Source organism: Tenrec ecaudatus, chromosome 4 (genome assembly GCF_050624435.1).
Source record: "Tenrec ecaudatus isolate mTenEca1 chromosome 4, mTenEca1.hap1, whole genome shotgun sequence".
NCBI lineage: Eukaryota > Metazoa > Chordata > Mammalia > Afrosoricida > Tenrecidae > Tenrec > Tenrec ecaudatus.
This window is the reverse complement of record NC_134533.1, coordinates 147,497,598-147,522,696: the sequence shown is the minus strand read 5'-3', so window position 1 is coordinate 147,522,696 and position 25,099 is coordinate 147,497,598. Positions and strand designations below refer to the sequence as shown.

Genomic DNA, 25,099 nt, shown 5'->3' with positions numbered 1-25,099 from the left:
GAAAGTTGTATTTTTCATCGTTGGTACATCGCACCTTGACTGGCTCATCTCCTTCCCGAGACCCCTGTGCGAGGGGATCTCCAGTGGCCGACAAATGGGCTTTGGGTCTCCACTCTGCACTCCCCACCTCAGTCACTATGATAAGATTTTTTATTCTGATGATGCCTTATACCTAATCCCTTCAACACCTCGTGATTGCATAGGCTGGTGTGCTTCTTCCATGTGGGCTTTGTTGTTCTGAGCTAGATGGCCGCTTGCTTATCTTCAAGCCTTTAAGACCCCAGATGCTGTATCTTTTGATAGCCGGGCACCATCAGCTTTCTTTGCCACATTTGCTTATGCACCCATTTATCTAACAGTCATTTTTAAGGAAGGATTAAAACCTTCCTATGGCTTGTGTTCCATGAATCCTTGAGGTTACATTTGGAGGTTACATTTCCCCTCGTTCCCTGGCACTGCTTGCTTGCAGGGCCAGTGGCCACATGTTGAAAGAGTCAGAACTTCCCTCAGCCTGGAGCCCTGAAGGACCGAATTGAGATATGAAGGGAATAGCCTTTTTGCCTCAACCAATCATTGCCGTAACTGCCAATCGGGCTTTATGTGGTCAAGAAATTTTCTTCAGTTGTGTTAAGACCCTGAGATCTGGAGATTTATCTGTTATCATAGCTAGTAACACCTCACCTTTTGAAACTGACAATATTTTAAATAAATATTTTCCCCCTGGGAAATACTCTATTATTACCAAGGGGCTTTGTCTAGGAAAGTATGAAACTGATCCAGAGGAAAATGCCAGTGTTCCCGTGACGTAGAGAGCATGGCTTATATGTGGCAGCTGGCTGCCAGGCTGGAGTACCATCTCCATGCTTCACTTTCTTCTATTTGAGCCCAAACAATAGAGATTAGAATAGCATCTAGCTCATGGGGTTACTAAAATGAGTGGTTGAAAAGCACTTAGAGTAGTGTGTGGGACACAGTTTGTGATAAGCAAAACATTCCTAGATTTTCCAAAGGGCACCTTTGCCATGGGGTCTTTAGTTGTTCTCCACAATGCAATTCTCCAACTTTCTACCCTGGAATGTGTGAGGGTATAGAAAACCAAATAGAGATGGGTGTAGGACTTTGGATGACCTTACTTTGAAATAGGACTTTGCCTCTGCACATACAACATTTTTAGGATTTGTGTCACTCTGGGGTCATAGGGCACCTTGGTGTTATTGGATTTGGGTTGTGTTAGCTTTAGGTGGATCATTAACTTAACGATCATCTTTGGACCCTCTTTGGCCCACAAGCCTAAGAAAAGATTGTCTAACCCCCTCCTGAGAGAATCGTTTGTGTGCATTTGTTCAACTACTTTGGATAGCTTTGTGAGGCGTGTACTAGGTTAGGAACCCCCGTGCCTACATGTTCAACTTTCACATTCCAATCACCAATAATTATTAATGCTTCTTGACTGTATGTTTGATCAATTTCAAAGGGAAGAAGTTGGTTGAATTCTTCAATTTTGGCTTCCAGCTCTCAGGGAATCTGGAGAGCTAAGATGCAAATTTTGACTCCCAGCTCTCAGAGAATTAAGAGAGCTGACTAGTTGGGGAAACTTCTTACCATACTTTGAAAGACTGAAACAATTCTTAATAAATTTGTTCAGCTGTTCTTTAAGTAGCTATCCAAGCAGACATTTTTTCTCCAAGGTTACCAATAAGGTTACAGGATCAATTAAACCGTTTTGCCCTTCAGGCTTCTTACACTGTATGATTTTACAATTTTGCAATCATCTCTCTTGGTGAACTTCACTCATTCTTAGCAAGCTGGATCTAGAGGAAGTTAATGGGAGGGTCTTAGGCCCCCTGAATGCCCTAAAGAAATGACCCTACATCCAAAGTTTAAAAACCTTTTCCCTTCAATTTCTAATTCCATGTGGGGGCGCTGTTGTTTCCACACAACAGCATTCCAAAAGATTTTAAGGGTGGTCAAACTTCTCAAGTATCCTTTCCTGATAGACATACATTTTTACTCTAGGAATGCAAGGAAGAAAAAGTTGGCTTAAGCGATCTTCTTTTGTAAACCATGATATATCAGAATTCATCACTGCCTTAATTTTTTCATAATCCTGTTCAATAATACCAGCAATAATCAGAACACCTTGAGAATTTACATTAGACTTTCCTAACAAACATCCCATAGTTCTTTTAGGTAGCAGACCCCAATTACCGTTCTTAATAATTTCTGACCTCTCCCCACAATTCGTAAAGAAAATAAAAGACAGGAAAGAAAGTAAAGGTCAAAGTGGGTGCCAGAAAAGACTCTGAAATGTTCTCTTAATCATAGAGTAGCTAAAGCAAATGAAGAAAGGATGAAGCCAACTTAGCAAGCAAAGTTGTCATCTGCATATTGTAGGTTGTTCATAAGCCTTCCTCCAATCCTGATGCCACATTCTTCTTAAAATAATACAGCTTCTCTGAAGATTTGCTTAGCATACAGGTTTAATAAGTATGACGATAAAGCAAACCTTGTCCTGCACCTTTCCGGAGTTAAAAATCATGTGATATTATCAATGTACTGCTGCAATTGTTGTCGCAGGATCTTCAGCAACATTTTATTTGCATGTGCTATCAATAATATTTGAGGACTAAGATGTGCCTGCCCCAAGCCATGGCATTTTCAACTTCCTCATATGTATGTGAAAGTAGAACACTGAATAACAAAGACTGAAGACTTGATGCATTTGAATTGCAGTGCTGGCAAAGCAGATGGACAGTTCCGTGGACTGGTAAAAGGACAAATCAATCTGTCGTGGAAGAAGTATGGCCAGAGTGCTACTGAGAGGCAAGGATGGCATGACATAGTCTCACATGCTTTGGACATGTTGTCAGGAGAGATCAGTCCCTGGAGAAGGCATCATTCTCATAAAGAGGAAGGGCAGTGGAAACGAGGTCACCTTTCTTTGGAATGGATACAAATATGGATCTCTTTCAGTCAGTTGGCTAAGTGTGTCTTCTATATTTCCTCACATAGACTTCCAGTGTTTCATCAGTTTGCAGAAATATTTCAATTGGTATTTCATCAATTCCTGGAGACTTATTTTTGGCCACTGCCTTCTGTATTGTTTGAACTTCTTCCTTCACCATTGCTTACATGCTACCTCCTGAAATGGTGGACTGTCAACTAGTTCTCTTTGGTACAGTGACTCTGTATATTCTTCCAACTTCTTCTGATGCTCCCTGCATCATTCAATATCGTGTCCATGGAATCTCTCAATATTGCAACTCAGGGCTTGAGTTTTTTCTTCAATTCTTTCAGTTGAAGGTATGCTGAGTGTGCTTTTTCTTTTGTTTTTCTAATTGTAGGTGTTGGTACATTTCATTATAATATTTAGCTTTGTCTGGTCAACAGAATACTTATACTTTAAAACAATATCTTTGGTATCACATGCAAGAAAAATTTTGCTGACGATGATACAACAGTGCACCAGTTCATTGAAAGGGAGATGGCAGGGATTCAGGCTGGATTCAGAAGAGGATGTGGAACAAGAGATATCATTGCTGATGTCAGATGGACCTTGGCTGGAAGCAGAGAATCCCAGAAAGATGTTTGCTGTGTTTCATTTGACTGTGTTGATCCTAACAAACTGGATAAACTAGAGAAGAATGGGAATTCCAGAAGACTTCCTTGTGCTCCTGTGGAACTTGTATATGGAGCAAGAGGCAGTAGTGTGAATGGAGCAAGGAAACACTGCTGCTTGTAGGTGCCATCCAGTCATTTCCGACCCCTAGCAACCATGTGCACAGCAGAACAAAATATTGCCTGGTCCTGAGCCATCCTCACAATAGTTCCTATACCTAAGCCCGTTGGTGCAGCCACTGTGTCAGTCCATCTCCTTGGTGAGACTTTATCTTATATACTTGGGAATGCTGTCAGGAGAGACCAATCCCTGGAGAAGGACACCATGTTTGGTAAAGAAGAGGGGCAGAAAAGGAGAGGAAGGCCTTAATGAGGTGAACTGACGTAGTGGCTGCAACAATGGGCTCAAGAACAGAGATAATTGTGGGACTGATGCAGGACCAAGCAGTGTTTCCCTTCGTTGTACAGAAATAGGGTCACTGTGGGTCAGACTGAGTTGATGGTACCTAACAACAAGAGTAATTGTGTTTGTAGCTGTTTCTTCTCAGCAGCAAATGTAGGTCCTGAAAGCTTTTCTCCCTCCCCTTCATGACAGTTAACTCTACGGAGGCAGCTCTCCCCACATGAACTTTTAGTATCTTCCTATTAGAGGGGCTTATTTTGTAATATATGACAATTTTTTGCTGTTATTTATAACGTTTTCAATGGCCACTTCCTCAGAAATAGATACCTTATTCCTTCTTTATAGTCTGTTCTTAGTCTGGAAGCTCTGCTGAAAAATGTTCACCTTGGGTAATTCTGCTGGTATTTGAAATACCAGTGACTAGCTTCCAGCATCACAGCACAGGCAAGCCACCAGGGTATAATAACTGACAGACAAGTGGTGGTCACGAAAATTATAGCCTGGAAAATCATACATGACCGTGTGAGTTGGAATTGACACATGATTATGAGTTGTTTTTCCGGGAGAGGGAGGTCAGGAGTTCGGGGCGAGCACAATCAAGAGCCTGAACAAAGGGCTACTGCCGGCACAGAGAGAAACCAGTGGGCTCCGTGGCAATTGTAGGGCTGAAAAAACAGAAGTCGAGATGAACTCTCATGAATGGCGAAGAGTAGAGAAATCAGTCTGACCAATGACTTTTTAAAAGAAGATTTTCTCTGTAATTTGAAGCTGGATGAGGTAGAAGTTAAAGAGATAAGGTCATCTTAATAATTTAGGGCAATGACTAAAGCAGCCTTTAGTGAGAAGCTCTGAAAGCTTACCAGACCTTCACCCTAGCCTTCCTTGAGCCCAATCCCGAGCAGATTAATGTCACCAGTCCTCATAATCTGGAACTTTAAGAAAATATTATAGACAATGTGCAGCATTCAAGGAAAATTCAAAGGTACATGAAGAAAACCGCATGACTGAAAAACTAGAGAAAAACTATAAATATGTCCATGAATAATCCAGATATTGCAATTAACAGATAGACATAGGTCTGTAAAAGTTATGAATACCATATATACTCGTGTATAAGCCAAGTTTTTCAGTACATTTTAATGCAGTTTTTGATTGATATTCAGGTCGGCTTACACTCGAGTATACATGGAAGGGTTAAGAAAATAGAGTGAAATGTTAAAGCACAAGCAAACGTGGTGAAGAAAGCTGATGGTGCCCGGCCATCAAAAGATACAGCGCCTGGGGTCTTAAAGGCTTGAAGGTAAACAAGCGGCCATCTAGCTCAGAACAACAAAGCCCACATGGAAGCCCACCCTGGTTGACTCATCCCTTTGCTGTGACCCCTCTGTGGGGGATGTTCCACTGTCTACAGATAAGCTTTGGGTCTCTGCTCTGACCCCCCCTTGTTCTCAACTATGTTTTTGTTTGTGTGTGATTGTTAAGGGTTTTTTGATGCCTGTTACTGACCCAATGACACCTCGTGATCGCATAGACTGGTGTACTTCTTCCATATGGACTTGTTGTTTCTCTGATGGATGGCCGTTTGTTTCACTTCAAGCCCTTAAGACCCAAGACACTGTATCTTTTAATAGCCGGGTACCATCTGCCTTCTTTACCACATTTGCTTATGCATGCATCCATTTTGTCCTCAGCGATTATGCCAGGAGGATAAGCATCTCAGATTGTTAGTTGATTAAAACAAAGTGTTCTTGTATTGAAGAAGGGTATGAGCAGAGGCCCGAAGCCCATCCACTACCTCAGTGTATTGCCCTATAAATATATGTACATTAAGCCAATACCTCTATTTTTATAGATTAATGTATTTACATATGGACACACCTATGCTTATACCTCTATCCATAGCTTTGCTTCCTAGATCATTCCTCTGTTTCCTTTTACCTTCCTTCTGCCCCACCATCACACTAGCCCTCCTTCTGCCTCATAGTACTTCCTTTCAGCTATATTGCTGTTGCACCAGCATTCCCAGGATCTCTATATCATCCTCGTCATTGATTTTTATTCCCTAGTTGTTCCCCTGTCTATGGCATTGTTTGCCCACCACACCCTTTCTTTAAGCTGGAAAACCCTGTTTCACAAAGATATGTTGTTGGAAATGGAAGATGAAGGCGCAACACAGTCTCAGACAGAACTGGATATGACTGCAAACACTTGATCCAGAATGTTGTAACTGGCATTGTAGAGAAATCAGTTCTCACTGCTTTGCTGGTAATAAGTTCAATGAACTCTTGTGCTATCTCAGGAGCATCTTCAACTTTGGGAATGGACTTCTGGCAAGTGCAAATAGGGTGTCAGGGAGATTTGGAAAGTAGGATGAAATTTCATTTGCAAGCATGTGCAAGTGTTCTTTCATAGAAATTATCATCATAATCCTTTTGTCTGGTTCATTGTCATGTTCTTCAAAGAAAGCAGATCGGGTGGCAACATGTAAATTTTATTTTCATAGATTTTTTTTTTTTGCCAAAGCTGAAGTTTCATTTGGAATGATCAGATCTTTTCAGACAAATCGAGGCATGTTGCATTTGGTCCTTGCAGTGATAAATTTAATTCATTCAAGATGGAACACATGTCAATCAAGTAAGCTATTTTCTGCAGTTCAGTTTTATTGCTGAAAAGTGCTTCCAACTGTGGTCTTGATTTCTGACTAAAAAATGTTTTGAGTTCATCCTGTAGGTCAAAAACATGTTTTAAAACTTTTCCTCTCAAAAACAAGAACAAAACAAAAAACTTTTCCTCTGGACAACCATCTCACTTCAGTGTGAAATAGCAGAGCATTATTCAGCTCATCCAACTGGTTGCAGAGTTGTGAAAGCAGTCGACTGTTTAAAGTGCTCGCCTTTACAAAATTGACAGACCTTATGATGCTTTTCATGACTTCTGGTAGCTCTTGCGGCAGCGTCTTTGCTAATATTTGCCGATGAATTATACAGTGAGTTCTGATGACTTATTCAGTTCCAAACATTGAAATTCAGATTGACATCCTAGCATAGCTGGAGCACCATCTGTACAAACACCAAAAGCTTTTTCCCAAGAGACCTTATGCTCTTTCAGAAATGAATCAACGGTGTCAAATTCATCACATGCAGTAGCTGTCATTTCAAGAGGTTTGCAAAACTGAAACTCATCTTTAAAGTCGCCATCATTAATATACCTCACTTAAACCAGTCACTCTGAACAATTTGCAAGTCTGTAGATTCATCAAACTGGATGCTAAATATTGGAAGTGGAGCAGGTTTAATTTCTTGGATTACCTGATCAAGAAGACATGTCATCTAGTCTTCTGCAGACAGTGTTGTTAGATAAGGAGATTGCACTGAATTTTGTAACATTCGTCTCTGATCATAACTCGAACATTGTCTTTGGCCGCTGGCAACAGTAAATCCTCAGCAATGGTGTGAGGTTTCATAGCTCTGGTGATTCTTAGTGCCACCAAATATGAAGCTTCAGCGGCTGCTACATTTTGTTTGTGGTGCTTGCCACCAGTGTCGAGTCTGGCTTTCTTGAGCCCATCAGCTTTGAGTCCATTTCTAAAAAACTGGTATCCTTGCCGGCAAAGCTCGGATACTTGCTATCAAAATGGCATTTTAGTTTGTTCGGTTTCATAGATTCGGTTGATAAGAACTTTACAACAAATAACACATTGTGGTTTCTCAATTCCTGCTGTAATTATACTGTAAAATGTCCTCACTATATTTTCTCTTCTTAACGTTCTTCTCTGCACGGTCCATTGTCATGGGGTGGTTTGCTAATGAAAATAATACATAACAGTAGCTTTAATAATGCAAAAGATGATACATGGATACAGTTCATTAGAGTTTCCTATGATTTACCATTCTCTGTGGATTATTTTTACATACCTGTTAATATCACAAGAGGGCAGTATTTACATTAACCACAGTTGAATATAAAAAGACCTATCAGCATCCAGATTAATTTCCCATGGTACAGATATATATATATATATATATATATATATATATATATATTGCATTAGTTGATGATTTTACATTTACCCAGTAATTATAATTCAGGAAGTGTCATTTTACAACCAATACTGCTGCTTTCAACACAGTAGCTGTTTCTAACATAGTAGCGGCTCTCTACACAGGAGCAGCTCTCTGCATGTGTGTGACTGGTCCACATAAGTACGTTATGGCACCAACCCTGTCACATACACCTGTATTTGTATAGTGTGTATGTGATGGGGTTTGCAAGATGACATCATGCTGGGTACTCATATGTGGGTGTATCTGTATGTGGTTGGACCCGCCTGGAGACGGATAGAGGAGTGGTGTCTCGGTTCTTAAGGCCATCGGAAATACGTGTTTTCTGATGGTCTCAGGTGACCCCTGTGAAAGGGTCATTCAACTCCTAAAGGGGTCCCGACCCACAGGTTGAGGACTGCTGCTTTAGGGCTTTGTGACTTTGCTTTGGTCTCGTTACTAATCTGATATGTTCCCTTCTTGATTTGCCCCACTGAGGAGGAAGGGGTGGTTCAGACCACACTTCCTCCCTGCTGTGTGTTTCCAGTGTTTTCCTCTGTCACAGAAGGCCTTTCTTTTTTTTTTTTTTTTTTTTTAATTTTAACAATTTATTGGGGCTCATACAATTCTTTTCACCGTTCATATATAAACATACATCAATTGTATAAAGCACATCTGTACAGTCTTTGCCCTAATCATTTTTTTTCTCTTTTCTTCTTTTACATTTTATTAGGGACTCATACAACTCTTACCACAATCCATACGTATACATACATCAATTGTATAAAGCACATCCATACATTCCCTGCCCCAATCATTCTCAAGGCATTTGCTCTCCACTTAAGCCGCTTGCATCATCAGGTCCTCTTTTTTTTCCCCTCCTCCCTCCCCATTCCCCCCTCCCTCATATGCCCTTGGTAATTTATACATCGTTGTTTTGTCATATCTTGCCCTATCCGGAGTCTCCCTTCCCCCCTTCTTTGCTGTCCCTCTCCCAGGGAAGAGGTCACATGTGGATCCTTGTAATCAGTTCCCCCTTTCCAACCCACTCACCCTCCGCTCTCCCAGCATCGTCCCTCACACCCTTGGTCCTGAAGGTATCATCCACCCTGGATTCCCTGTACCTCCAACCCTCATATGCACCAGTGTACAGCCTCTGTCCTATCCAGCCCTGCAAGGTAGAATTCGGATCATGGTAGTTGGGGGGAGGAAGCAACCAGGATCCGGGGGAAAGCTGTGTTCTTCATCGATACTACCTCACTCCCTAATTAACCCATCTCCTCTCCTAAACCCCTCTATGAGGGGATCTCCATTGGTCAACACTTTGGCCTTGGGTCTCCACTCTGCACTTCCCCCTTCATTTAACAGAAGGCCTTTCTTTACGCTGCTGTTTCTTGGTCTTCAGGTTCTTTGCTGATTGTTAAGCCTTTGGTGTGTAGCCTGCATTTTGTTGGGCTGCAGACCCAGGGGCTTGTACTATTTACCCTTGCGGAATTTTTGGAGTGCCCCTTCTGAGTCTGGTTGATGCTGCTGATGGCACTGAGAAGGCGGGTGGACTTGTCGTCACCACCTTCAGATTGTCCAGTTGTTTCAGCAGCTCTTCCATCTTGCCCAGAAGGTCCCGGGCCTTGATCTTGGCCATGGCTGAATTTTAGAATCCTGCCACCCCTGGGCCGAGGCCAAGAGGAAGAGCTAAAAAGGTTTTCTTGATAAATGCCATAAAATAGCAACTCTTAATGAGGATGTGGAAAAATTGATATCCTTGTCCTTTGATGGTAGAAATACAAAATGGTACAACTACTGTGGAAAATAGTGTTTCATTGCCTCAAAAAAAAGCCCCTAAAAATAGAACTGCCATATTCCAGCAATTTCACTGCTCAGAATATCCCCACGTGGCTGGAAACAGGAATTCAAGATAGACACTTATCTACCAATGTTCATTGTAATGTCCTTGAAACTAGACACAAGGTGGAACTAACACAAGTGCCCATCAAGGTGGCTGGATATATAACTGAATGCATTATCTGTCAATACTATTTGGATGGAGCTTGAAAACACCATGCAGCCCCCAGAAGGATTTATTTCAAAGGACGACATTGAATCTGCAGCTCCGGGAGAGGGACATATCTGATCAGAGAACATGGGAGCAGATGAAGGGGGTGGAGGAGAAAGTGGAGCATATCCTGACCCACCAGGTCGTGAGGATGTTCCCAATTAGAGCAGCCAGTCCACAGAGAGGACCACATGGCCGGCCCCACTATGAGACATGACACCCCTCACTGACCCTACAGGGGGCAACACCAGAGACACAGTATGGGAATTGCAACCAATCTGATCCCACTACACCAAGGCAAACCACTAAGGGGGTGCAACAGAACAGCAAGGGAATGGAACGGTGAGGTCCCCAGGGAATGCTGAAGGTGGACTTTGGAGCCAGGGCTTGGTGCCCCAACAGACTGACTGGAAAACACTCCTAAAGGCCAACAAATGATCCTTGCACTAGCTACAAGCTTTTCTTTCTTGTTGTGTTTTGGTTGTTTTTTTTTGTCATTGGTTTGTTGTTGTTTTGTTGTATATTGTTGCTTGGTTTTGCTCTGTCTTGTTTTTGTGTATGTTATTATCTCTGTAGGTCTGTCTAAATAAGATAGGCTGGATGAACAATCTAGAGGAGAAAGCAAAGGGACCGACAGTTCTGGGGGGACATGGGAGAAGAGGAGGTGGGGGGGAGAGGTAGTGGTGTTAACAAACCCATGAACAAGGGAACAACAAGTGATCCAAATAGGTGGTGAGGAGGGTGTGGGAGACCTGGTAAGGCATGATCAAGGGTAATGTAACTAAGAGGAATAGCTGAAACCCAGGTGGGGACGGAGCATGATAGTGGGACAGGAGGAAAGTCAGAGGAAATAGAGGAAAGAGCTGGGAGGCAAAGGGCGTTTATGGAGGTCTAGATAAAGACATGTATATATGCAAATATATTTTTATATGAGGCTGGGGAAATAGATCTATGTGCATATATTTATAGGTTTAGTATTAAGGTAGCAGAAGGACATTGGGCCTCCACTCAAGTACTCCCTCAAAGCAAGAATACTTTGTTCTATTAAATTGGCATTCTATGATGCTCACCTTCCAGACACAACCGCTGAAGACAAAGCGGGTGAATAAGCAAATGTGGTGAAGAAAGCTGATGGTGCCCAGCTATCAAAAGATGTGGCATTTGGAATCTGAAAGGCTTGAAAGTAAACAAGCGGCCATCTAGCTCAGAAACAACAAAACCCACATGGAAGAAGCACACCAGCCTATGTGATCATGAAGTACCAAAGGGATCAGTTATCAGCCTGTGTGATCACGAGATGCCGAAGGGATCAGTTATCAGGCATCAAAGAACGAAAAAATCATATCATTGTGTGATCACCTCCATGATACAATCGCTGAAGACAAATGGCTACATAAGCAAATGTGACGAAGAAAGCTGATGGCGCCCAACTATCAAAAGATATAGCGTCTGGGGTCTTAAAGGCTTGAAGGTAAACAGTGGCCATCTAGCTCAGAAGCAACAAAGCCCACATGGAGGAAGCACACCAGCTTGTGTGATCACGAGGTGTTGAAGGGATCAGGTATCAGGCATCATCAGAACAAAAATCTTACCATAGTGAATGGGGGGGGGGGGGAGTGTGGAGCAGAGACCCAAAACGCATTTGTAGGCCACTGGACATCTCCTTATAGAAGGGTCTTGGGGAGGAGAGGATCTAGTCAGGGTGTGATGTAGCAACGATGAAAAATACAACTTTCCTCTAGTTTCTAAATGCTTCCTCTCTCCCCCCCACTATCATGATCCCAATTCTACCTTGCAAGTCTGGCTAGACCAGAGGATGTACCCTGGTACAGACAGCAACTGGAAACACAGGGAATCCAGGATGGATAGGGTGGAGGGAGTGTGGGTTGGAAAGGATCTACTTGGATCTACTTGTGACCTCCTCCCTGGGGGATGGACAACAGAAAAGTGGGTGAAGGGAGACGTTGGACAGGGCAAGCTATGACAAAATAATAATTTATAAATTATCAAGTGTTCATGGGGGTGTGGGGAGGGAGGGGAAAAATGAGGACCTGATGCCAGGGGCTTAAGTGAAGAATGATGAGGGCAATGAATGCACAAATGTGCTTTATACAATTGATGTATGTGTGGGTTGTGATAAGAGTTGTATGAGACCCCAATAAAATGATTTTAAAACACTGAAAATGAAAAAGAAAACACCATGCAGCGGGAAATAAGTTCATCACAAAAAGGCAAATGTTGTATGGCCTCACCTGATAGAAAGATGGGAACAAGTGAATACACAGCAACAGATGCTTATCGAAGGGAGAGAAGAGGGGTTACTGCTTATAGACCTATGAGTTTTGGTTTACAGTGATGGTAAAATCCCTGATTAAGGTACCATTGCACAGCCAAGTAACTACTGACAATAAGTTGTACACCTGTAAGTAGTGGAATTGGCAAAAACTGTGTGACAGCTATTGCGGCAGTTACATAATTCCGTGTCAACTTGAGTGTGCAAAGGTGGAGTCCAGCCTGTCAGCCAGGTCACAGCCTGATGGTGCCTCCTTGTGGGTGTGCCCTCCACATAAGAGGGTCCTGGAACCTCCCCTTCTCTCTCTGCTTCACATTCTTGCTGTGGAGTCACTCAGAGAGCTGCCAGAGATACCTCCATTGGATCCACACACCTCTGCACCCACCAGCCTGTGATCTCCCTGCATTCTGCATCATTGCATATGACTGCGTGAGTCTGGAGAGGGACTTATGGGCTAGTATCAGACGTATGGACTTGTTGTGGACTGGCCTGGGATGTTGGCTTGAAATAGAATTACCTCTTCATTTAAAGCTCTCTCGTACACATATATGAGTGTCACTGGATTTGTTTCTGTAGTCAACCCGGTCCAACACAGATATATTTACAACAAAAACAAAGAGTAGCTCTCAGGCTGCTTGTGTACAACAAAACACTTCAAGGGATTTGGTTTCTTGGTTTTGAGCTGTAGGGTCATGATTTCATGGATGTTTAAGCAAATCCCACAAAACATTCAGAGACATAGAATTGTCTATGTAATGCTTAAGTTTCATTCATTGCAATCAGTAGTTACATGTTTATAGAGGAACAAAGGATAGAACCACGCTTTTGAATTTCATAAGCAATAAAGCAAATATTAAGCCAAAGAGTTAAGGCTACCAGTCTGGGGTAGATGCCATGTCACCATCTTGGGAGGAAGAGCAGCATCTTGAAGGGAAGGTCCTTGGTTCTCCGGGCTGGGGTCAGCACTTTTCCAGCAGAAGAATGCTGTTATCATGTCCCTTGACTTCAGAAACTCAATGGCCACCAAGTACAGGGCGAAGCAAGCCTTGATCACCTCAAGCTGAGAGAGTAGTGGCCAGTGGTCTTAGTCAGCTGCTTTATCAGTATATCCCTTCTAACATGTGTGCCTGGTTTGGCTGATCTGTTTTGAGTGATTTCCCTTATACCTTAGAAGGTGTCTATTGGCCCTGAGTCATGCCTTCTCAGTCCTTTTCAGGCTCACAGACTAGCAATGTCTAATTTTTAATTTATGCTTATAGCAAGAGGGCAGCCAAGTTAATTGCATTTCTTATCATACAGCTACTTACATAAGATATGAGACACAAAAGAAACTGTCACAAAGTCATGATTGGTGGCATATCAATTCACCACTGTTTCAAACAGGACTACAGAACCAGGAAAGAGAGAAGATTGGTTCAGGGCTCTTGACCACTTGGTTAAGGTCTGACTGTTGGTCTAGGGGCTCAAGTAGCCCAGCTTTCACGAAGGAAAGTTCATCAGGCAAGTTCCTGAGGGCTGGACCGTCTCTCCCTGGGGTGACCACTCTGCCCAAGGGTAAAGCTTGTTCCATTGCTGGTCCAGAACTTAATGGAGGTGGAATCTATATAGAGTAGTGGTCCTCAACCTGTGGGTCATGACCACTTTGGGGGTTGAACGACCCTTTCACAGGGGTTGCCCGATTTATAATAGTAGCAAAATTATAGTTATGAAGTAGCAACAAAAATAATTTTATGGTTGGGGTCACCACAGCATGAGGAACTGCATTAAAGGGTTGCAGCATTAGGAAGATGGAGAACCACTGCCATAGAGTGGATTTAGAGCTTTGACTAGTGTGTCAGTCTGGGTAGACTAGACAAACAAATTCAGACACTCGTGTGTATAAGAAAGACATTTATACACAAGAGCAATTGAATATTGAGAAAACATCCCAGCCCAGTCCAAATCAAATCCATAAGTCCATTATTAGCCCATATGTCTGATACCAATCTATAAAGTTCTCTTTAGACTCACGAAACACATGCAATGACACCAAATGCAGGAAGATCTCAGGCCAGTGGGTGGGAAGTCCTGTGGATCTAGTGACATTGTGAGCATCTCAGCCAAGGCAGGGGTCTCTATGTGGCTCCTCCAGCTCCCAGGGCTCTGCCTGCATCAGGGTAACTCCATGTGGCTTCTTTTTTTTTTTTTTCTTCTTTTACATTTTATTAGGGACTCCAACAACTCTTACCACAATCCATACATATACATACATCAATTGTATAAAGCACACCCATACATTCCCTGTCCCAATCATTCTCAAGGCATTTGCTCTTCACTTAAGCCCCTTGCATCAGGTCCTCTTTTTTTTTTCCCCCCCTCCCTCCCTTTTCCCCCCTCCCTCATATGCCCTTGGTAATTTATACCTCGTTATTTTGTCATATCTTGCCCTATTCGGGGTCTCCCTTCCCCCCTTCTCTGCTGTCCCTCTCCCAGGGAAGAGGTCACATGTGGCTCCTTGTAATCAGTTCCCCCTTTCCAACCCACTCACCCTCCACTCTCCCAGCATCGTCCCTCACGCCCTTGGCCATGTGGCTTCTTCTCAGAAATGTCTTACAGGGAGTGAGTGTCCCTCCTCCAGCGAGCTATTTATCTCTTCAGCGCCTTCAAATGAGGTCATCAAGCTGTGGATTGATTGAGAGGTAAACTCCACCCCTTCACACGTAAGTCTCAAATTGACAACAGATTATGTAACTACCACCGGGAAAGTGAAGTCTTCTGAAACTTGGTGCTTATAAAACCCTTAGACCAGCGGTTCTCAACCTGTGGGTCGTGACCCCTTTGGGAATTGAATGACCCTTTCATAGGAGTTGCTTGATTCATAACAGTAGCAAAATTACAGTTATGAAGTAGCAACAAAAATAATTTTATGATTGGAGGGTCATCACAACGTGAGGAACTGTATTAAAGGGTTGCGGCATTTGGAAGGTGGTTCTCAACCTTCGTCTAAGTGCCTTAGACCAACATCCTCTTTTATATAACTCCACACATAGCATGTGACCCTCCCTTCTAGTATCTACAATTTTTCATCTTTCAAATCCTACTCATCAGCTTCCCCCCCAAGACTCTTCTGCAAAGAACAGTCCTACACTTTTCCAGCTTGGGCAAAGCCTATGAGTATTTGCTACCCATACATCAATGCCCCCTACCTAACCCCAGACCCCAAACCACCAAGAGTTAGCACATTTTTGACCCACCTTCTTCCTAGAACTAATTTTTCAAGCGAGTGGTGCATCTAGAGAATACCCAGGAACATGGCTCAACAGCGAGACCTCCACTTATAGAGAGAGGCAGGCTGGAGTGGGAAGAGAGGTGAAAGGGAGTCAGAATCCAGGAATTCTAAGAGGATAAAAGATCCAGGTTCCCTCAATGTGGGGAGGCCTTGGTATTTTAGCTATAAGATTCTAAGCTGCTCCTAATCTGACAGCCAATAAAATCTCCTTCCCCTGCTTCTTTCGGTTGGCTAATAAAGTAGAAGGGTGTATAGGTTAGGCAAAATTACTCAGAATTTAATCTCTAATGCATGAATCACGTGCAAGCTTTGAAGATTGCAGTTATGCAATGGAGGTACAACGAAGCACTGAACAGGTTATTAGACCAATTAACATGGCTGTCCCATGAAACCATATCCTCCAACCTACAAACCAGTCAATTTACCAACCCAGGTCTCTCAATGGCTGAGAAAGAGAGATTGGATAGAAATACAGGCACCATTTTTTGTTTCTTTGTTTGTTTGTTGGGGGTCGGGATGGAACATTCTCAGTGTGGGGGATTGAGTTGGGACAAAGACTCCCCAGCAGCTGAGGGCCTCTCTTCCTCCAGTGCTGTTGCTGGGCTGCTGGTCCAGGGGACTCTCGCTCCTTGGAGGCCATGTGGACCATGAGGTCCCCCACCCTGTTGCTGTAGCCAAATCCATCGTCATACCAGGAAATGAGCTTGACAGAGTGGTCGTTGAGGGCAATGGCAGCCCCAGCATCAAAGGTGGAAGAGTGGGGTCACTGCTGAAGTCACAGGAGACAACCTGGTCCTCAGTGCAGCCCAGGATGCCCTTTAGGGGACCACCACCACCTGCTTCAACACCTTCTTGATGTCATCGTACTTGGCAGCTTTCTCCAGACGGCAGGTGAGATCCACAATGGACACATTGGGGGTGGGGACACGGAAGGCCATGCCAGTCAGTTTCCCATTCAGCTCCGGGATGACCTTGCCCACAGCCTTGGCAGCGCCAGTAGATGCAGGGATGATGTTCTGGGCAGCCCCACGGCCATCACGCCAGAGTTTCCCAGAGAGGCAGTCCATGGTCTTCTGGGTGGCAGTGATGGCGTGGACTGTGGTCATGGGTCCTTCCACGATGCCAGAATTGTCCTGGACGACCTTGGCCAGCGAGGCTAAGCAGTTGGTGGTGCAGGAGGAATTGCTGGCCATCTTGAGGGAGTTGTCGTACTTCTCGTGGTTCACGCCCATCACAAACATGGGGGCATCAGCAGACGGGGCAGAGATGATCACCCTTTTGGCACCTCCCCTCAGTGAGCCCCAGCCTGCTCTCTGGTGGTGAAGACACCAGTGGACTCCACGACATACTCAGCACCAGCCTCGCCTTCTTGATATTGGCGGGATCTCGCTCCTGGAAAACGGAGATGGGCTTCCCATTGACGATAATCTTCCCATCCTCAACCTTGACGGTGCCACTGAACTTGCCGTGGGTGGAATCATACTGGAACATGTAGTTCACATCAATGAAACGGTCCTTGATGGCAACAACATCCACTTTGCCAGACAGGAAAGCAGCCCTGGTGACCAGGCACCTAATGCAGCCGAATCCGTTCATTCCAACCTTCACCATCGTGTCTCGGGGATGCGGCTGGGACTGCACGGGACCGGGAGAGGCGGCTGTCTGTCCCACGAGGAGGAGCAGAGAGCCACAAGCACAGTTTTACTTTGGTTGATCAAGCAAAGAGCAAGTCAGGTTTAGAGTCACCCAAATAAGCCCCCAAAAGACGGGATTTGCAGTTTTGTATTCTTACACCAGGAGGTAAATTGAGGGGATTATGAATATGTAGCAGATTATAGGCACTGTTTTGGGGGTCTCCTAAGGGATAGTCCTGATATGCTTTCTCAAAGGAGAGAGGGCAACACACAGGGGTTTATTATGAGAAAGTTTAGAGGAAATTGAGATCTACACTGCTGAGTAAAATGAGGAATTTTCATGCAGCACAACATCCCTGCTCATCTTCTGAGGATAGCAAGGGCTGTCCTCACAGAAGTTTTTTTGGAAACTGAAACCATCGATCCAAAGGCCTGATCTTGCTCCTTCAGGCTTTTTTTTTTTAATTAAAAAAAATTTTTTTATAACCACTCAGACTGCGTTCTCTCCCTCTCGCTCCACCAAAAGGCGGAGAAGAACGATCATCGATGGCAAACGGCAGCTGCGTCCAAGCAGCACCGGAAGCCGGCTTCACGCTCAGGAGAGAACGCTGCGCCTCCTCCTCGTGGGTTTCGGTGCTCTACACGATCAGAGGAACTTCTCTAGTCGCTCACTATAGAAATGATCCCTGAAAGTATAGTCTTCCTTCAGGCTTTTTTATTGGTTTCCCAAATCCAAAGAACATTTAAAAGGAACATGATTTGAGTCCCTGAAGGATGTTAAGGGTGCCGAATTCTTTGGGGGAGACTTAGAGAGATGGAGGCAGAGCACAGACCTAGATTGGGTGTGTCAGACTGGGTGATGAGAGAAACAAATCCAGTGACACTCATGTATGTGCAAGAAAGAGCTTTATGCAGGGAGGTGATGAGCCAGTCAGGGTGCAGTGCAGCAACGATGAAACATGCAACTTTCCTCTAGTTCCTAAATGCTTCCTCCTCCACCCACAAATATGATCCCAATTTTACCTTACAACTCTGGATAGACCAGAGGATGTAAACTGGCGCCGATAGGAACTGGAAACACAGGGAATCCAGGATGGATGATCCCATCAGGACCAGTGGTTAGAGTGGCAATACCAGGAGGGTGGGGTAGAGAGGGGGAACTGATTATAAGGATCTACATATAACCTCCTCCCTGGGGGACGGACAACAGAAAAATGGATGGAGGGAGACATGGGACAGTGTAAGATAGGACAAAATAATGATTTATAAATTATCGGGTTCATGAGGGAGGGGGGAGAGTGAGGGGGAAAATGAAGAGCTGATGGCAGGGGCTTAGGTGGAGAGCAAATGTTTTGAGAATGATGAGGGTAACGAATGTACAAATGTGCTTTATACAATTGATGTATGTATGGATTGTGATGAGTTTAATGAGCCCCCAATAAAATGATTATTTTTAAAAGAAAAAAAGAAAGAGCTTTATATCAGGAACTAATTGTATGTCAGGAAAACATCCCAGCCCAGGCCAACTCAAGTCCATAAGTCCTTTTAGTTGTTGTGTGTATTTACAGACATGTAGTTTTCCCACTATGACATGACCGACTACAGGAATATTTTTATTGAAAATAATAGATTTCTGCTGAAACACTGCACCAAAATTTTTACAGTCATATGCTGTTCTATCAATTGTTCACCACACACACCCCCCTCCCTGCATATCCCTGGAGCGACTACTACCATGTCAGGGCCTCCTCAGCTCCTTGATACTGTTCCCTAACTTGGGTGCTGGTGACACCCGAGGGGTGTGCACCCCCTTCGGGAGTGCATCTTCATGTCCACTTATTACGCACCGACCCAACCCACGGCCACTGAGTGGATCAGAAGACTCACGCTCCCTACCATACTGGTAGGACAGGGTAGAACTGCCTCTGTGCATCTTCCAGGCGAATTCTGGACAGGAGTAGAAAGTCTCATCTTTCTCCTGCAGAAAGGCTGGTGCTTTCAGACTGCGTACGGAATGCACGCACGATTAGCGGGGGTCCCTTTCTGACTCACAGCGACCCTGTGTAGGGTTTCCAAGATGTCATCTTTATGGGGGCAGGCAGCCTCACCCTTCTCCAACAGGGCGGCTGGTGGGTTTGAACCGACCCCTTGGCGTTCTTCAGATGGTATTGACATGCGCAAGGTTTCCTCCAGCCAGCCGGTAGGGGCAGAGTCCCCAGGCTTTCCGAGAGTCTTGCTATTGGCCAGGCCTCAGCTTCCAAGAGCAAAGGGCTGCAAGGGGACAGTCGCGCCTGCGCAGGTGTATTCCTGGGGAAGGCCCCCTCATCCCCACCCGGGATCCCCCCTGTGGACTGCCCGGTAAACTCCTGGAGTCTGTCTCAGAAGTATTTAGGGGCTTCTTGCTGAGATAATGAATGGGCCAAGGGTCAGTCCACTAAGCCAGCTCTCCCCCACCCCCATCACTCTCGCCTGCGGCCTCAGTTTCTCTGTGTGCATTAGGCTGGGCATGTAAGGGAGTTTGTGCCTCCAGGCTGCCGACCCCACCCCCACCCCCCGCCACACGAGCGGAGATCCAGCCCGAAGCCCCCAACGCTGAGGGCCCCGGTGGCGGAAGGGTGGCTGCAGGGCTGAGCCCGCCCGCGGGGAGGGTGTGGCGAGGTCTAGCTGTCAGTGTCGCGGAAGTCATCTGAGCAGCAGCCCGGCCCGCGGCCACAGGGGCCAGTCCGGGACGCGCATCCGCGAGGGAGCATGAGGCTCACGGTCGGCGTGCTGCTGTGCGGGGCCCTGGGTGAGTGGGGTGCTCCGGGATGGGAGCCAGGGTCCAGCAGCCGGTCAGCCACGGCGGGGACGTGCGGGGCCACCTGGTGTCCTGTTGGGTGACGCCGAGCGCCCTTGTCCCCAGGTGCCTTCCCTGGCGGCGCTGACACTTTGGTCGTGGCAGAAACCAGTTAACCTAGGTCAGGGGTCTGCGCACAAGGGCCAGGGAGCCCACTCCAGCCGGCCCCAATTTATACAGCAGGAGGCGCTGGGAATCCGGTCACATCTTTCCATGATTGGTGGGCCAGGAGTGGCGGATCCAAAAGTGAACAAAATTTTGTGACACGTAAAAATTACATAAAATTACAATTCCAGGATCCGTAAATAAAAATGTAGAGGAATACTGGGGTACTCCTTAGGCAATATCTTTACTGTAGCGGAGATCACATTTCAAGGACAGGGCTGGGGAGTTGCCACAAAGGCTGTAGGGAAACCTAATATATTTACTCTCTAGCCTTTTATAGAAGCAGCTTCTTGGCCCCTATCCATTAGTTTCATTTACAGCTAAGGAAACAGAGAAGATAATTCTGAAATGGTGGTGGGGTGGTGGGGGTCACTGTTTCTGGTATGCCTGATAATCTGATTAGGAAAATCGTTCCACTTCATGCCCTTGACTGAACATTCTCTCCCTCCCTCCCTCCTTCCCTCCCTCTAGTTACCTCCCTCTCTTGCCCCAACTCTCTCTCTGTCTCTCTGTCTCTGTCTCTGTCTCTCTCTCTCTCTCTCTCTCTCTCTCTCTCTCTCTCTCTCTCTCTCTCTCTCTCTCTCTCTCTCACACACACACACACACACACACACACACACACACACACACGGAGATAGACTGATATAGCAGAACAACGGTGGCTCTGGAATAGACTCCCCTGCCCACTGCTTGTGAGTCTGAGCTGAGGTCCTTGCTAGTTCACTGGGAATCACTATGAAACAGCCATTCTACGACCACTGTGACCACGAGGAATGTCCCCAGCGGCAGAGCTCTCAGCACAGGTGAGTTATTGCCGATGGAAAGACCCCTGCAAGTGAATACAGAGGCTCTTTCATGTGCTAGGGTGGTTGGAGGTGAAGGGTCCTCTTCTAAGACTCTTTGATGGAAAGTTGTGAGGAAGGCAATGGTACCAAGTCCATTTGCTCATGTGCATCAAGAATCAAGACCTCTCCCAACCTCAATAACCATTGATTCTGCCCAGTTTAGTCACAACTCACACTGTTGTAAGTACTTTGTGGGGCTGACTAGTATGTGGGAAGCAGGTGAGCGGGGAAGGAAACAGCAAGATGGACAGAGCGATTCCATGGCCCCTCCACAGTAAAGTGGGGGCCCACCATGAGTCCTGCTGGCCCTGAGGAGGCCACAGAGGAGTAGTATGGCTCTGGACCAATGACATTACAAGGAAGCCAGAGTGCAGCCCCTCTGGTCTCCATTCTGGAGTCTTCCTGGGAAGAGCTTTAGTGTTTGTTCTTTCTCTGGCTCCTCTCCTCTGGCAATGGCAGGCATTGACCCAAAGTCCATTTTCTCAGTTTGCAAGTTTACAGTGTACAAACCAGAGGCAAAACCAGCTCTTCTCTCCACCCCCACCCCCAACTCTCTCTCTCTCTCTTTCTCTCCCTTCCTCTTGCTGGAGTCTGGAACACGCTTTCTTCAAAGCTCAGTGCTCCGATGGGAGAAAAGGTCTTCTGGCGACAAATGACTGAAAGCCAACCACTATCTTCAACCCCAAAGGGCAAGGTGTTGAGGTGGGGCCTTTGATATTGGAAGGTCCTGCAGGAGCTACAAACACAGCGCAGACACCTTGGGCTCGATTTCCTTTCTCGGGAGTTAAGAGCTAGCTCCATAGAGTGAGCATGTGGTCTATGTGGTCTCTGGCTTCTGCCTAGCAGAGACAGTTTGAAATCCTCTTACGGGCTCTGCTTACTCCTGGAAGCGGTCACATAGCCAGGAGTAGGGTGTTGCTAATGGTGGGCCTAGTCTAGGTTGCCTAACTCCCCTACCTTTGGCTTTCTCCATTTTTATTTTATTGAAGGTTTTCCCCCCTGCAACTTTGTATTGTGGGTTAGGTGAAGGTTTCGAGAGCAGATGGTCAGCTTTACATCCAACAGTCCCATGTACTTCTGTTCTCGCCATCGCAGCCCCTCGGTGTGCCATCCCTCTTCCTACTTCCCCTGTCTCTCCCACGTCCATCCTCTTTCTTTCCTAACTCTCTGAACTTTGCCTGGAATAAATGCTGCCCGTGTGGCCTTGAATGGTTGACTATACTAACATAGGGGTGAGTTCAGTTCTAGATCTGCGGCCTGACCTAGCGATGGGCACTTAGGCGGTTTGCATCTGTGTGCTGCTGCTGTCGAGCGTCCTGTGACGTGCATCGCTCTGCGTTTCTCTAGGATGTACACCAGGTAGGGAGACTGCTGGGTCATGTGGTATTTCCATTATAGCTTTTGGAGGAAGCCCCGTATCCCTTTCCATAGTGCCGTGTGAGCTGCCTTTGATACGCCGCTGCTACACTTCAGTGAGGGGAGTCCTTTTATGACTGGGCATCCCATCAGTCTCTACCTGACCAATAATCCGAGTCACATGTTAGATTTTAAATTTTGTTTCACATTTTTCCCCACTCTCAGACCTGCAAATGGGATCCTTTTCAGAGCAGTTGGTAGTCGTAGCTGCTCACCATTTACCTTCTAGCTCTTCCGGTGTTCACTTGTGAAGACTGTTGTTTGCATGTTCCATTAACCCAATGGATTAATTTTTCCCGTATGTTTTTCAATTCCCATCATCCTTCTTTCTTTTTATTTTTTAATTATTTTATTAGGGGCTCATACAACTCTTATCACAATCCATACATACATCTATTGTATAAAGCACATTTGTACATTCATTGCCAGCATCCTTCTTTCTTTTGGAATGGGAGAGACCAGTAGCTGCCCCTTAGACGGCTGCTCACACACTTTTAAGACCCCAGTAGCTAGTCACCAAAGTTGGATGTAGAGCATTGTCTTTGTGGATGAGGTCGATCCAATTGACAATGGGGACTGAGGGACTGCAGTCTTGATCCTGCAGACTCAGCCACTCATTCTCTCCAAGTGTTATGTCTAAGAAGTTTCCATAACTTTGCTCCTGTGTGGTTCACCACATTCAATGATATTTTTGCAGCAAGGATAAATATTCATATACAGCGCCCTCTGTCAGATCACTGTGCCAGGATTCTGGATACAACAGTATTTGCCTTTGCTGCCTTTAACTCTTACAAGCCTCCTAGTGTCTTCCCCTGTGTGTTACTCCGGGTAGACTAGAGAAACAAATCCACAGACACTCGTATGTGTATAGGAAAGAATGTTATTTATAAGAGCTATTGAATATTGAGAATATTGAGAAAACATCCCAGCCTAGTCCAGATCAAGTTTATAAGTCTGATACCAATCTATAAATTCCTCTTCAGACTCACTAAGCACATTCAATGACACCGAATGCAGGAAGATCACAGGCCAGTGGGTGGGAAGTCTTGTGGATCCAGTGGCGTTTTAAGCATCTCAGCACTGGCAGAGGTCTCCTCGTAGTTCCTACAGCTCAGGGCACTGGTTGCATCAAGGTAGGTCCATGTGGCTTCTCCTCGGGATGTTTCTCAGGGAGTGAGCAGAGAGAGAGAGAGAGCCTCTTGCCTCCAAGGAGGACATACAGGAGTTCCCAGAATCCGCAGGAGAAGACCATGCCCACACAGATGTCTTATTGGCTATATCCTGATTGACAAGCTAGACTCCACCCCTACACTCTTAATCCTCAAATTGACACCAGATTATGGAACTACCACACCCTGCTTCTGCCATTTTTTCTCAACCTCCCACCTACTGCGCAGTGCTCTCTCTTCCATCCAAGTTAACACTTGTCTGGTCAGTGACTCTTCCTCCCTCCTTTCTGCTCCTACCATTGTCACCACAATTCTTCTTTTTTAACACATGAGTCATTTTAGGGGCTCTTACAGCTCTTATCACAATCCATACATATACATACATCAACACATGAGTCATTTTAGGGGCTCTTACAGCTCTTATCACAATCCATACATATACATACATCAACACATGAGTCATTTTAGGGGCTCTTACAGCTCTTATCACAATCCATACATATACATACATCAACACATGAGTCATTTTAGGGGCTCTTACAGCTCTTATCACAATCCATACATATACATACATCAACACATGAATCATTTTATGGGCTCTTACAGCTCTTATAACAATCCATAAGACAATTACAGCAAGCACATTTGTACATATATTGCCTTCATCATTTTCAAAATATTTTCTTTCTGTTTGAGCTCTTGGTATCAGCTCCTTTTTTAAAATCCCCCTCCCTCCCACATCCTTCCACCCTCATGGACCCCTGATAAGTTATAAATTATTATTATTTTCATTTCTTCCACTGCCCGCTGTCCACACTTCTTTTAGTGTGAAAATCTACTTTTTGACTTTTCATAATCGTAGTTTCATATGACAGTTGTCTTGTTTGTACCTTATTTGTCTTCTCTCTTTGGCCTCTCTGCATCTGTAAGTTCATAGTTTTCATAATATGTAGATAAATTCTGGCCAAATATTTCTTCACATATATTTCTCTCTCTGCCCTTAATTTTCTGGAACTACAATTATACATATGTTATAGCACTCAATATCACATGATAGGCCACTGAGTCTCTTTTATTGATTTTTAAAAATTCACCCCTTTGTTTCATTTTGTATCGCTTCTAACAAGTCTTTCCAGTTTTGCCTCCATTCCTTCTGCACTGTCTAAGCTTCTGTTTTATCCTGTGAAACTTTACTTTCAGAGAATATATTTTTATCTCTAAGAATTCCTCTGGCTTTTTTGACGGCTTGTATTTACCTCCTGAAATGAGCCCTGGTTGTGCATTGGGCTGCTAACAGCAAGGTCAACAGTTCAAAATTTTGTCCCTCTGCGGGACAAAGCAGGGCTTTCGACTCTCATA

At 45.0% G+C, this 25,099-nt stretch overlaps 1 non-coding gene and 1 pseudogene across 1 annotated transcript; both read right to left on the bottom strand.

Annotated features, from left to right (window-relative positions):
- The window catches only part of LOC142446070 (glyceraldehyde-3-phosphate dehydrogenase-like), a 29,677-nt pseudogene extending 12,391 nt beyond the window's left edge, over positions 1–17,286 (bottom strand).
- A 508-nt stretch (positions 17,287–17,794) lies between these two features.
- Positions 17,795–18,011, bottom strand: LOC142447415 (small nucleolar RNA U3). Its single transcript, XR_012784128.1, has one exon. It is a non-coding gene; the product is annotated as a small nucleolar RNA U3 (small nucleolar RNA).
- Positions 18,012–25,099: the final 7,088 nt, after the last annotated feature.